Source organism: Triticum dicoccoides, chromosome 1A, assembly GCF_002162155.2.
Source record: "Triticum dicoccoides isolate Atlit2015 ecotype Zavitan chromosome 1A, WEW_v2.0, whole genome shotgun sequence".
Lineage (NCBI taxonomy): Eukaryota > Viridiplantae > Streptophyta > Magnoliopsida > Poales > Poaceae > Triticum > Triticum dicoccoides.
Genome location: NC_041380.1, coordinates 577972142 through 577986842, shown reverse-complemented (window position 1 = coordinate 577986842; position 14701 = coordinate 577972142). Strand labels below are relative to the sequence as shown.

Sequence of the window (14701 nt, the reverse complement as noted above, 5' to 3'; positions counted from 1 at the left end):
GGTTCGGGCCCGACGGGGGGCGGATCTGGGCCAGCGGGCCTCGGCGGCGCGCGAAACGGCGGCGGTGATGTGTCGATGCGTGATTGGCTCGGACGCGGAGGCGGACATGTCCAGCGGCGGGGGATTTTGTCCGGTGGCGCGAGGTGGAAGGAGCTAGGGTTTCATCTGCGCGGAATTTTCGGAGGAGAGCACATATTTATAGGTAGATGGAGCTAGGAGAGTCCAAATGAGGTGCGGTTTTCGGCCACGCGATCATGATCGAACGAGCGAGAGGATGGAGGGGGTTTGGAAAACGGACAACGGGGAAAATGCTCGAATGCATGAAACGAACATGTATGCAAGTGCGATGCACATGATGACATGATATGAAATGCATGACACGCAAACAAATGACAAGGCAACAACAGCGAATAACTGGAAGACACCTGGCACATCGGTCTCGGGGCGCGGCTAGGGTTGGCAGTGCCCCACATATATATGTGCGGCCGCGCGTGGAGAGACGTGGGCTGAACCCACGTCGAAGTCGGTAGCCCATGATCCGACGTCTCAGATCGTGGCCCTAACTGTCAAAGACTCTCCGTTCCTGACCGGCAAAAAGAAGCGCATAGGAGTGAGCTCGGCTCGGCTCAATCCCGCAACCCGCGGTGTGTCGTGACGAGGCGAGGCGTGGCATGGCGAGGCAAGCAGAGGAGAAGGAGTGCGCGAGGGCCTCATCTCTTCTCAAGCTCCAATAGCATGAGGGAGAGAATCCCTTATAAACCACTCCAACTCTCCTTCCACTTCCGGGGTGGGACTAAACTTTCCACCACCTTGTCATGCCACCTACATGGGCCCTTAGAGATTAAATACGAAATTGTCATATGGGCACTAGGCCCATCTCATATTTCAAAAATCCCCCACCAGATCTTAGGGGCCCACTTTGTCCTTTGTTCCAAACGTTGTTTTGATATACCAACATCTCAGTGGAGACCGATTAAGGTTGAGCTCCACCTAGACCAAGTAGCTACACTCCTTCACAACTGAACAATGGACTATGCCTTGAATTGTCAGTTTGGCGTCAAGAAGTTTCACCACAAGTCTTACTGATACGAGGCTGCCGAAGGCCGACCCCTCGGGTGGAGCATATTAGTCACACTCCTGGCCTGTTCATGAGCTTGCTAGAGATCACCCCAATCTCATAGACTGTGACTAGCAGTCGGGCTCATATAGGTGTGCTCCTCCAAAGATCGCTCTGTAGGATAGCATCTTGCTTATACATATAAGCCTTGGAACACATTAAGACAATAATCATCCTTCCATACAGTTTCCGAGAGTATTGCATCTCCAATGGAGTGGGTTAGTAAAGTTACTCTCCTTAGTTCACCGCTGGCTTGTTTTCCCAGGTCCTACTTCACGGGATCTCCGATCACATAGGTTGGGTTAGTACCATGGCAACTCATGTGGGTCTCATACCCATCTCCCTTGGTGCGCTATCTATCACAACACGTGATAGTCCTTTAGTAAAGGGATCTGCCAGATTCTTAGCCGTTTGAATATAATCCAACGCTATCACTCCAGAGTTGCTCAATTTTCTGACAGCTTTCAATCTCATTCTTATGTGTTTGTTGGACTTCATGTTGTTCTTTGAACTCTTCACCTTGACAATAACTGTTTGATTGTCACAGTTCATAAGGATGGCCGGAACCGGCTTCTCAACCACTAGCAAGTCCATCAACAGATCTCGAAGCCATTCTGCTTCGCCACCCTATGTGTCTAATGCTGTTAATTCTGCTTCCATTGTCGATCTTGTTAAGATCGTTTGCTTGCAAGACTTCCAGGAAACAACACCACCTCCAAGAGTAAACATATACCCAGTTGTGGCCTTCATCTCATCAGCATCAGAGATCCAATTCGCATCACTATACCCTTCAAGTACCGATTGGTATCCGGTATAGTGAAGTCCATAGTTCAAGTACCTTTCACATAGCGCATAACTCTCTCTAGAGCATGCCAATGTACATCACCCGGTTTGGAAACAAATCGGCTCAGTTTGCTAATAGCAAATGCGATGTCAGGCCTCGTTGCGCTCGCTAGATACTGGAGTGAACCAACAATATGAGAGTATCTCAATTAATCTATAGATGTGCCTTTAGACTTTCGAATCAGCACACTAGAATCATATGGTGTTTGAGATGGTTTGCAGTCCGAATATCCAAAGCGACTCAACACCTTCTCAATATAATGGGATTGCAGAAGTGTAATCCCACCCTCATCATCTCTCAATAGCTTGATGTTCAAGATAACATCAGCCACTCCAAGGTCCTTCATCTCAAAGTTCTGAGATAGGAAAGACTTAACCTCCTCGGTCAACTTGAGATTAGTCCCAAATATCAGTATGTCATCAACATACAAACACAGTATAACTCCTTCGCCCCCACCATAGTGATAGTATACACATTTGTCGGCCTCATTAACAACAAAGCCAATAGATGTCAACGTTTCATTAAACTTGTCATGCCATTTCTTAGGCGCTTGTCGCAGGCCATACAAAGATTTCACCAACTTACACACCTTTCCTTCCTGACCATCCATCACAAAGCCATCAGGCTGTTGCATATAGATTTGATCCTTTAGCTCTCCGTTCAAAAAAGCCATCTTAACATCCATCTGATGAATGAGAAGACCATGCGAGGCCGCCAACGAGAGTAATACTCGAATGGTGGTCAGTCTGGCCATAGGTGAATAAGTGTCGAAGAAATCTTCTTCTTTCTGGGCGTGGCCCTTGGCCACAAGCCTGGCCTTGTACTTTTCTATCGTACCGTCGGGCCTAAGCTTCTTCTTGAACACCCACTTGCATCCAGTGGTTTGCAACCATATGGACGTTCAGTAAGCTCCCAAGTCCCATTAGCCATGATGGAATCCATCTTGCTACAGACCGCATCCTTCCAGTAGTCAGCTTCTGGAGATGCATATGCTTCTAGCAAGGCCAGCAGCGGCAGCTGGTGGTATCACCTACTTGTGGTACAAGGTTATTCTTGCACCAAAGACCTGCCTAATGGAGGGAGAATCAAGGGACTCTCCTTCCGAGCTGGAGGATATCAATGGGTTCTGGAATTCTATCCCAACGGTGATGTCATGGATGCTGCCGGTTTATGTCCGTTTATCTCGTCCTCGATCAGCATGTTGCACGATCTGTGAAGGTGCATTGTCAGTTTAGTTTCATTGATGAGCTCGACAAGCAAGTAAATAGATGCATTCGTGCAAGCAGAGCATGTGACTTCTGTGCAAACAACCGTGCCTGGGGTCGAAGCCAATTCATAAAACAAGAGAACCTTGACAAGTCAGTGCATCTCAAGGATGATTGTTTCACCATCCGATGCGACTTTATCATCTCTGAAGCCGGTACTACCTTCATTGAGGTGCCGCCATCTAACTTATGCCAGCATCTGAACCATCTCTTTGCGACCAAGGTTGGCGCCGATGTGATGTTCAAGGTCGGCCATGAGACCTTTAGTGCTCACCGGAACATTCTCGCAGCCCATTCCGCCATCTTCATGGCGGAGCTCTTCGGCCCCATGAAGGAGGGGACCACGACGGGTGCCATACAGATACAACACATGGAACCCAACGTATTCAACGCTTTGCTTGGTTTCATCTACACCGATTTGATGCCGAAGGTGATGAAAGTGGGAGGAGAAGCAAAAGGTGATGCCGATGAGGTTACGTGGCTGCGACACTTGCTTATCGCGGTGGATAGGTTTGATCTCCAGCGGCTCAAGTTGATGTGTGAAGAGAGGCTGTCGGAGCACATAGATTTGAGCTCGGTGACAGCCATCCTTGGTCTGGCAGCACAGCACCATTGCCGCGGACTTAAGGAGGCCTTCCTGGAGTTCCTCAAAGTACAATCTGCTGCAATCTTGGGAGGAGTCATGGCAACCAGCGAGTGGCAGCACATGTCTGCAACTGACCCCTCCGTTCTGAATGAGCTCATCGCCAAGCTTGCCTCGAAATCATAGTTTGCTGGTTGTAATGGTGTGTTCTTACTTATACTAAAATGGGTCAGTAGCTGAACATGTGCAAGGAAATCACTTTGGGCACTTGGTCATTGTATTTTGGAAAGTGCAAACTATCATTGTGGTTCCTCAAGTTGTCTCACTGTATGCGTATCATAAGCTGAATGGTTGACTACTTGGCATACAAGAAGTTTGTGTAGAATGTAAATCTCTTGTTAATCATGCAATCCCCGGCTTGGCAAAATGCCACATTGCGTGTTTGTATCTATCTACGCTCGAAAAGCTATCCAATTTGCAGCTTCAGTTAACGAGTTACTGAAACTTTACCCGCAATTGATTCCCTATAATTCTGCTAATTGGAAGTGGGCATGTGAAATTGATTCCCTACAATGAGTTTAATTATCTATCTTTGTTGAGATTCCCGCGATAGCCCAAACAAACTATAAGGGAGGGAGTAGATTCCAAGCCCCCCCCCCCAAAAAAAAAGCTAATTGTTCTGTTGCACTTTGATTTTATTCATGGTTTTTCTTTTTTGCAAATCAAGAGCTTTCATTAATTAATCAGCGGCCTTACAATCGTTCTACAGACAAGAAGCTATAAAAGTAGGTACAAAATTGATCCAAAGACACATCCTATTTGCCGACGCCTCCTTGGCACAAAGATGTGCCCCTTCGTTAGCCTCCCGACCAATGAAGTTCATTTGAAAGTTCATGGTTGATGTGAACAGAATTATCGTATAACAATAGTACCAATGGCTTTTAATGCCCGAGTTATATGCACTTTTGCTAGACCTTGGCATGCGCACCCTGTAGCCGCCAATGAATGTTGTTGTGTCATGTTGATGTATGTTTTGATGCACTTGCCAATTATATTTCTTGTTGCAATGCACGGCACTTTTGCTACTCCCTCTGTTCACTTTTATAAGACCTTAAAGACATTTCAGACAATGTACAAAACATCCCATTTTAAGTTGTCTGAAATGACTTATAAAAGTGAACGGAGGGAGTAGTAGAAATTTCTACCTAATAATAAAACGGATATTGCTTCGGGTCATCCGTTGTCACACATTTTACAGAAAAACCCCATCACATTTCCATTAAGTAACCCGCAATCCTTTTTAAGTTAAAACAAATCGGTTTTTTGCATTTTACAAAAAAAAACCATGTCTTTTATGCTAATTAACCTGCGGTCCATCTTTAAGTGGTAGTGAATCATTTTTTAGTTTTACATAAACCCCCATGATATTTGCGTTAATCACCCTGCAGTCTATTAAAAATATTTTTTTTCAAATAAACATATCGTTTAAACCGTAACTTCTTAACATGTTATATATGGAATTTATAGAAAAATATGTAGAATTTGAATATGATGTTATTTTACATGTTCACTATTTTTAAAATGCAGTTTAGGGCGCAATGTTAATCAATGACACATGATCCGTCTTTATTTCATACTGGTGCGGATCCGTATTGCAAATAAGCATGCCGAACACAATGTTGTGTGCTGGTTGGCAAGGAGAGATTGAAGGAAAATAATATAATCCTTGGGCATGCTATACTTTCAGCAGGTTCTCTCTTTGTACATGTTTCATGATCTAAGACCCTACATACATACCTTTTTTTTAGCGAAATCCACGCTCATACTTACCAATGAACCACACAATTTTTTTAGTGAGTACACAAATAATTTTTATAGGATGTACATACACTTATAAAATTCATGAACATCATAAGTACATAAAGGTTTTTTTTGAAAATATCCGATCTATTCATGTGATAGTCATGAACATTAATACTGGAACTGATAAATATGATCTTGATTTATTTACATCTGTTGCATGTGACAGTGATACATATAGGTTTTCTTAAATAAACTTTATTTATAGGCACGGCCTCCTTAGTGTCGAACGGCACCACCAGATGCTGCCTGAGTGTGGTCGTAGGTGCATGCCATCAATATGACGAATTAAAAATCAAAATTGAATCGTAGAGAAAATAGCGACTCATCAGATAAAAAAAGATATTTACTTTCCCGTCAATGCGCGGGCATGTTTGCTAGTAATAATTTAAAGAATGGTTTAGGCCCAAAACCGTTGAGTAAAAAAGACACAAGCAGTCGCGTGGGCCGGCCCATCTCCGCGCGCGAGGGTACCTCTATCTCACCGCCGCCGCCCCCAACGCCAAATCCCTAGTCTCACGCTCCCTGCACCGCCGCCATCCCCAATGCCTCCTCGCCGTCGATCACTTCCCACCGCCGCCTCGCCGTAGACGACCCGTCTGCTGCTCTCCCCAGGGCCGCCTCCCCGTCGACCACTCCCCTGCCCCGCTCTCCCCAGCGCCGACTCGCCTGCCGAAACGAGCGGCCGTTCCCCCAAGCGAACGTCCTCCCTGCCGCTCGCCCACCGACCCCTGCTGCTCCACATTGCCACAAGATCGCAGGAATCATGCCGTTCGCTGGCGTATCCGTCGTTGCCGACGGCCGACTGGTGCAGCCATCGTCCCCGGAGTCGGCCATGTTTTACCCTGGCTCCAGCGCAGCCAGCAGAGGCAGCTGGTATCACCTGCTTGTGGTTGAAGGTTACTCCCGCATCAAAGACCTGCCCAATGGAAAGAGAATCAAGACCGGCTCTTTCAAAGCTGGAGGCTATCAATGGGCTCTCAAGTTTTACCCCAATGGTGACCTCCTGGAGGATGCTGGTTACATTTCTGTTTTTCTTTCCCTTGATCAGGATGTTGCACAACCTGTGAAGGCGCACCATCACTTTAGTTTCATTGGTGAGGTTGGCAAACAAGAACCTGCACGCGTCCGTGGAATCAAAGCATCTTCTTTCCATAAAAGAGACTATGGTTTTGGTCTCCACCGTTTCATGAAAAGAGAGGCCCTTGAGAAGTCAGAGCATCTCAAGGACGATTGTTTCACCATCCGGTGTGACTTCATCATTGCTGAAGCTGCTGCTGTTCCCTTGATCGAGGTGCCACCACCTAATTTAAGTGAGCATCTGAAGCATCTCTTTGTCACGAAGGTGGGCGTCGACGTGACGTTTGAGGTTGGCCACGAGACATTCGCAGCGCACCGTTGTGTGCTCGCGTCCCGTTCCGCCGTCTTCATGGCAGAGCTCTTTGGCCCCATGAAGGAGGGGATTGCTACAGCCGATGCCATACAGATACAAGACATGGAACCGGATGTGTTCAAGGCCTTGCTCAGTTTCATCTACACTGACTCGATGCCCAAGATAGAGGTGCAAGGGGAGGCAGGGGAAGCTGTCGCTAGGGTTACGTGGCTACGACACTTGCTTGCCGCGCGGATAGGTTTGATCTCCAGCGGCTCAAGTCAATGTGCGAACACATGCTGTGGAGGCACATAGATTTGAGCTCAGTGACGGCTATCCTTGGTCTGTCAGCGCAGCACCATTGCCATGGACTCAAGGAGGCCTGCATGGAGTTCCTCAAAGTACAGTCTGCTCAAGACTTGCAAGTAGTCATGGCGACCAGTGAGTGGGAGCACATATCTGCAACTGACCCCTCTTTCTGAACGAGCTCATCGCCAAGTTTGCCTCGAAAGCGTAGTTCGTTGGTTGTAATGGTGTGTTCTTACTTAGACTAGCTAAAATGGGTCGGTAGCTGAACTTGTGCAAGGAATTCACTTTGGGCACTTGGTAATTGTATTTTGGAAAGTGCAAACTATCATTGTATTGTGGTTCCTCAAATTGTCTCACTGTATCTATCTACGCGAGCTGAATGGTTGCCTGCTTCGCATATATAACAAGTTGGTGTTTGATATAAATCTCTTGTTGATCATGCAATCCCCGGCTGGGCAAAATGCCACACTGCGTGTTTGTATCTATCTACCCTCTAATTACTCAAAAACCGAAAATCTATCTGTCTACGCTCTAAAAGCTGTCCAATTTGCAGCTTCAGTTAACAAGTTAACTGTACAGATTGATGTTGCATTTGGCCAAGCGAGCTCCCATCCTCATGCTACGGCATCACGGCCGCCACCACCTTGTGGTAGTTGGCCGGGTATGACGTCTCCAACACCAGCGGCTGCCTCTTCTGCCATCCAGAGCCCGGCACTCCTGCCCGATCCTCTCCCGGTACGTCTGGAGGCCGATGTATACGTTGGCCACCCCGACCACGCACACTGCCGCCCCCAGCAGCCAGTGCAAAAGGTACCACATGCTCCTCGCCTTTATCACATACTTTCATCTGAAGAACAAGAGATCACAAACCATCACACACTTTCATCAGGAACATTTACAGGAAATTAATGTGTTTGTTGAGGTGCCTAACTAACCTGTCGGGTCTGAGGAATCCGATGAGCGGCTGGAGCCAGACGAGGCCATAGAGGGCGAGCCCGATCCGCTGGCGGATGTTTTTGAACGCATTCTCGAAGTTTCTAATCGACAGCGCCGCGGCCGTGGTGGCCAGGGCCACGCGGCGACCTGCGTGGCTACGTGGCAGTAAAAGAGGAACTTGACGGCCTTGGCGCTCTTCACGTTGCTCGAGAACATGATCACGAGCACTTCGATCGGCATAAGGAAGCTGGCCGACGACCAGAGGAGGAAGGCGTGGAGCTTGTGCTGCAGCTACAAAAACAACAGTTCAAGTGTTCAACCGAGTGTCAATGATCGCAGTTCTGCAATGACACATTCAGATTCTTGCATCCAAAGTCGGATAGCAACATGGAAAGAATCTCTGAAACTTATTTACAGGGAAGAAAAGAAAAACTTCAACCATTTAGCCTCCAGTGGCTGAACGCTCTCGTAGCTTTGGTTCGATCCCTCCAGGCTATCTGAAGAACCCGAGGTTGATTTTGCAAGCAAGAGAATCAAACAGTAGCATTGATGCTGCTGATTCAGTCTCACTCGGACCTCGGCAGGAACAAACACCTCCAAGAAGATAGTCAAGATCAACGACTCTTAATAGGCATCCCGAACGGCCTATGATGGAGCAAGACTAAGGAGATGAGCACTAGTGCAGAACCGGGCAATAGCACCGGTTCGTAAGGCCCTTTAGTGCCGGTTCCATAACCGGCACTAAAGTGTGGGCACTAAAGCCCCTCCCCCCCTTTAGTACCGGTTCAGCACGAACCGGTGCTAAAGGGGAACCACGTGGCACGAGGCAGCTCCGGGGGCCGGGAGCCCTTTAGTATCAGTTGGTAACACCAACCGGTACTAAAATGTTTGGAGGTTTTTTGGTTTTATGATTTCTTTTTTATTTAATTTTGTGTTTTACATTTTAATTCTTTTTCGTTTGCTGGTATTTTACGATACTGCACATTGTACACGTTATGCATATATATATATATATATATATATATATATATATATATATATATATATATATATATATATATATATATAGAGCGAGAGAGAGAGAGAGTTTCTAGTAGAACCAATCATATATATATCATCAATGTCTCACAAACCACCATATTAATTCATACATACACACATGTATAGCTATATACAATTTCTCCTACATATGCATGTTGCCTTCGGAGCCAGTGGCATTAGCCTAATTGGTGCCTTCGGAGCACGATGACAATTGGAAGTGGTTCATGACCTGGTCGATAGGGGCGGTAGCGGGTAATAGTATTCTCCCTTCGGATTTATCACCTGGTCGAGCAAAAATCCCGCTATTTCCTCTTGAAGTGCTTCTACGCGCTCCGTTTCTAGGAACTTGTCCCGCACCTATTTGAACTATTAAGAAGGAGATCAATATGCATGTGTATTAGTTATGTGACTAGATATCGATAATGGTGTAAAAATTGTGAATAGTGTTCTGACAAGCGTACCCATTCCTGTCTTTGAGATCTGCTCCTTTCGAACGCCATCATGCGAATGTTCTCGCAAACGCAGAATGCACACAGATCAGTCCCCTGCGCCTGCTTCAGGGCCTTTATTACGAGAATAGAATTTAATTTGATCAGATAATAATTAATCAAGCATGATAATTAAAGAGATGGCAGCTAGCTAGCTAGCTAGTACTACTTAATTACTTACCTTGGATCGAAACCATTTCAGCTGTCATTTCCATTCGCCTTCCGTGACGCTGATGAACCTTGCCCAAGCCCTGCCCGCCGACAAAGAAAATGAATAAAGGGGTTATTAAATAGTTCATATCATGAAATGACGAACTAAATAGGCCGAGATATATAGTTAATAATGATTGAAATTACCTGTTGACTATCCCAAACAAGATATTATAGTCACTATTTGCTTTGAGTAGTGAGTCCAGTATTTCAACTGTTCCGGCATCAACTTTAATGATACACAAGATCCAGTGAAATCTGCATGCACATACGTTTGCATGTCTTAATTAAGCGGGCATATGTAAGCAAAAACATGTAGCTAGCTAGTAGGCAAAAACAGAGAATTTGTAGTACAAGAAAGTGTGACTCACTGGAAGTTGTAAGGAAGTAGTATATCTTCATTATATTTGAGGCGCTTCAAGAACTCTAGCATGCTGTCCTCTACCTGCTTTTCATGATGCTTGTTTATTTTCCATGTGTATTCATTAACGGTGTTTGGGTCAATGAACCCAATACCATAGCGTCTACCTTTTCTCATTTCATACATCTTCATCCTGCATAATACCACAGAAAAGAATAGTGAGGATAATTACAGGTAATGATTGATCAAAAGGATCACTACAGCTAGCTTGAGACTTAAATTACAGAAAGAAATCACTTACAGACAATAGCAACTGACGATAGATTTGTCGAGTGCGTCTTGATTGTATAACTGAAACAGTTCAAAATACTCAACGGTCACAGGTTTCTGATGGTAGTAATGATCCTTCTTAACTTGCACCATGAGGGACTCTCGATCGAATCTCTTGGTAATGTCCATGTACCATTGATGCAATTCATACATTCTCGTTGGGAGCTTCTTGACCTCTTCTGGCTTGACCAAAGGTTGGCCCCGGGCATATTTCCGTTTTATTTCCTTCTCTGTAAGCACAGGCATGTCTTCGATCTCGAGGAGTTGTCCAACAGTGATATTGAGAGTTTGAGCCTGCATTATATGCTCCTGGGTTATTACCACATCGCCCACCTCGGGAACGTAAACGGTTTGCCCACAATAATATTGGGCGCGCGTACTATCACATGTTGTTGGCGGGGGGGTCGATTGCGCCGCCTGTTCTCCCAGCTGGGCAACGGTTTTCACGCATTTTTTGACAGCTGCTTGTTGTTTGCTCGAGCTCGAGCTCGCCTCCTTCTGTAGACGTTGTCGATGTAACTTCCTGATGTGGCGCTCATAGTCTGTGTCTACAGGCTTAGGAGCTGGTGGTTGAGCCATACGAATGAAGTGGTCAACTACTTCCACAGGCACTTTCTCCCTTGGCGGCGGTGGCGGTTTCGGTCCAAAATGGGCGTCGACTTCTGCCTGCACTATGGCATTGGTTTGCTCCTCGGTCCTGTCGTAAGCCCTCTCAGGAAGAGGAGTAGTGAGGTTTGGACCATATTTATATCGCTTGCCTCCGCCTGTACTTCCTGTACTATGACCTCGACTCGTACCGCTACGCACCATAGTTGCGGGGTGTCTCTTCTGCGATTGCTGAGGAGGCGGAGACGGCTGACGGGGCTGAGTTGGACGAGGAGGAGTGGCCTGAAGCTGTGCCGGACTTGGAGGAGGAGTGGCCTGAGGTTGTGCCGGACTTGGAGGAGGAGTGGACGTCTGACGCGTTGGTGGACTTGGAGGAGCGGGAGTCTGCTGACTCGGTGGCGGACTTCGACGAGGAGTCGGGTGATGCAGTGTCGGTGGCCTTCGAAAGATGATGCAATCCTTTCTCCATAGGATGATACGATGTTTGGCATCTCCGAGTGTGTGCTCCTCGTCACCTCCAGGAATGTCAAGCTCTAGCCCCGAATATTGGTCCACCACCTCATCAACCACGACACGAGCATAGTCTGCTAGAATCGGGTTGCAATGGAAGGTTGCATCGGGGGAATTTGTATAAGCAACGCCGTCCGCCACCTTCAAGGATATGTTCTTAATTTTGAAGTGTAGCTCACAGTTAGTGTTCTCCGCGATGTCATCCACAGGGTATCTATCCAGCATTGCGTCAAACGGGGCGGAACCCACGCTGATTCTCGGCATGGATGGGGCGGTGGTATCCAATGCTGGATCATCCGCTAGCTGTTGCAGCTGCTGAGACCCCCTTTGCTGGCTAAGTGAGTCGATCTGCTCCTGCTGCCGCTGGAATTTGACTACCAAGTCCGCGTGCGCTGATTCTAGGCCTTGAAGGCGTTCATAGTCCAGCTTCCTCTTCTCCTCCTCCATCTTCCTCTGCTTCTCCTCCGCAATCTTCCTTCTCGCACAGGTTCTGTAGTCGGTGTTCCAGTCCGAAAACCCCTCATACCACGAAATAGCGCCCTTTCCTCGTGTTCTTCCCGGGTGTTCAGGATTTCCCAGGGCACGCGTAAGCTCGTCGTTCTTTCTGTTGGGATGGAACACCCCCGTTCGAGCCTCTTCTATTGCAACAAGTATATTATCGTCGGCTCGGTTCAGACATGCCTTCGTCGAAACTTTGCCTGTCTTCGGGTCCAACTCCCCCCCATGCGCATAGAACCAAGTCCTGCACCTAGGGGGGCAGCTCTTAGTAACCGGAGTGACACCTACATCCTCCATCTCTTTCTCAGACTTATCCCACTTAGGCATTGCCACCGCGTAGCCACCTGGCCCCAGCTTATGGAACTTATCCTTTTTTCGGCATTCTTCTTGTTTATTCTCGACCGTTCCTTAGCTAATTCTGAATCCTTGAATTTCACGAAATCGTCCCAATGAGCACTTTGATTCTCTAGTGTTCCCTCGAATACTGGAGTCTTCCTTCCTCCCTTGACGTACTTGTCCCATTCACGATTCTTGTGGTTCTTGAATGCAACCGCCATCTTCCTAAGAGCAGCGTCCTTGACTTTCTGCACATCTGCTTCTGTGAAATGATTTGGTAGGGTGAAATGTTCCATGAGAGTATCCCAAAGCAGACTTTTTTGTCTGTCGTCGACAAAAGTAAGATCTGGACGTGGCTTTGCTGGCTCTCTCCATTCTTGAAGGGAGATCGGGAGTTGGTCCTTCACAAGAACTCTGCACTGACGAACGAACTTGTCCGCAATCTTCTTAGGCGCTAATGGTTTGCCATTAGGTCTGATTGCCTCGATATTATACTTTACGCCCTCCTTCAACTTTTTGTTCGGGCCTCGTTTCGTCCTGTTGCCTGAAGATTTGCTCGATCCGGATGGCTGAAAGAAGAAAGATCAATTCGTTAATATATCTTCAACTCATTTAAAACATGTGATGATCACCAGATGCCTGCTTATATAAATATATATACCTCGCCGGTCTTTGTTGTTTCAGGATCAACATGTTCTTCGTCATCGTCGTTCATGACTTCATCAATTCGGTTGTCGCGATCGAATATCATATCACCCTCTCCGGTGTTGTTTAGAAATTCGGAGCCGTCATAATCTTCTTCATTCTGATCATCATTTGGCCCGCGTATGATATCGACCATGGTCTGTTCTCCCTCTCTGTCGGTATTGTCCGCCATAGCTTTTATTTAACTATGCCAAAAGAAATATAAAACAATTTAGTATTCAAATTACATCGTCTCGAATAATAGATATAATCTCGAATACATCGTCTCGAATAATAGATATAATCTCGAATACATCGTCTCGAATAATAGATATAATCTCGAATACATCGTCTCGAATAATATATAATATTGAATAGTACATCACTAGCTAGGTAGCTAATTAAAGATCGAATACTACAGAAGAATCTAGGACACTCGCGGTTCCTGCGGCACGGATGGTGGACACCCAAAGAGAAGGAACCCTCACAGGATCATAGCTGAAGTGAGATCCCTGAAGAAACTGCCAGGTATTGGAGAACCTGCCGCCCTCTAACGCAACCATGTAGCGATGGACGTGCTTGTTCTCCTCCCTGACATGGCGACGTACCACCTCCGGCGGGGCCGGCTCCCTCCGCACCGAAACTGGCCCACGCGAACGCCACCAAACAAGATCAGGGTCGACGACGGGACCTGGGGCCGGGTTCCTCATCAAGCGGCGCGCCCCTCCAGGCAGCACCTCCCAGTGCCAGCCCGGCGGAGCCCAGTCCCGGACATGGGTCAGTCGGACGTCGTCGCGACAGGTCGACGGCGAGGATGCGGGCCGGGCATCGTCGAGAACAAATACTAGCTATATGCCCGCAAAAAGTAACATTTTTTAATGATTGGATTTTGATAACTAAAATTTCTAACATTTCTATATAACACTAATTATGCTATCATTGCATATGTCAAAATTCTATATGCTATTTCATACTAATTAAGCATCTAACACTAAAAACAGAAAACACAACTTTTATACATTCATTAAAAAACTGAAAAACAACTTTATATAAAAAAAATTCCATACTAATTAAACACTAATTATATCCATCTAACATGCATTCATACATATATACTAGTGAAAAAATAATAATCTAAAAAATCTAAACTAATTAAACATACAAAATACGTATATACTAATATATACATGCATTAATTCATACATATGTACGTGTGTGTGTGTGTTCATCATGCTTGTGTGTGTGTGTATGGGCTCGGGGAGGGGCGGCGCCCATGGTGGCCGCCGGGGGCGAGGGAGAGGGGTTAGAGGGGGAGAGCTCACAGCGGGGCGACGGCGATGGCGAGGCAACG

The 14701-nt window shown here is 46.5% G+C and overlaps 3 pseudogenes; 2 read left to right on the top strand and 1 right to left on the bottom strand.

Moving 5' to 3' along the window:
• Positions 1-3995, top strand: part of LOC119295507 — a 20955-nt pseudogene extending 16960 nt beyond the window's left edge.
• Positions 1-8728, bottom strand: part of LOC119355915 — a 70391-nt pseudogene extending 61663 nt beyond the window's left edge.
• LOC119340247 lies at positions 6436-7636 on the top strand (annotated as a pseudogene).
• Positions 8729-14701: the final 5973 nt, after the last annotated feature.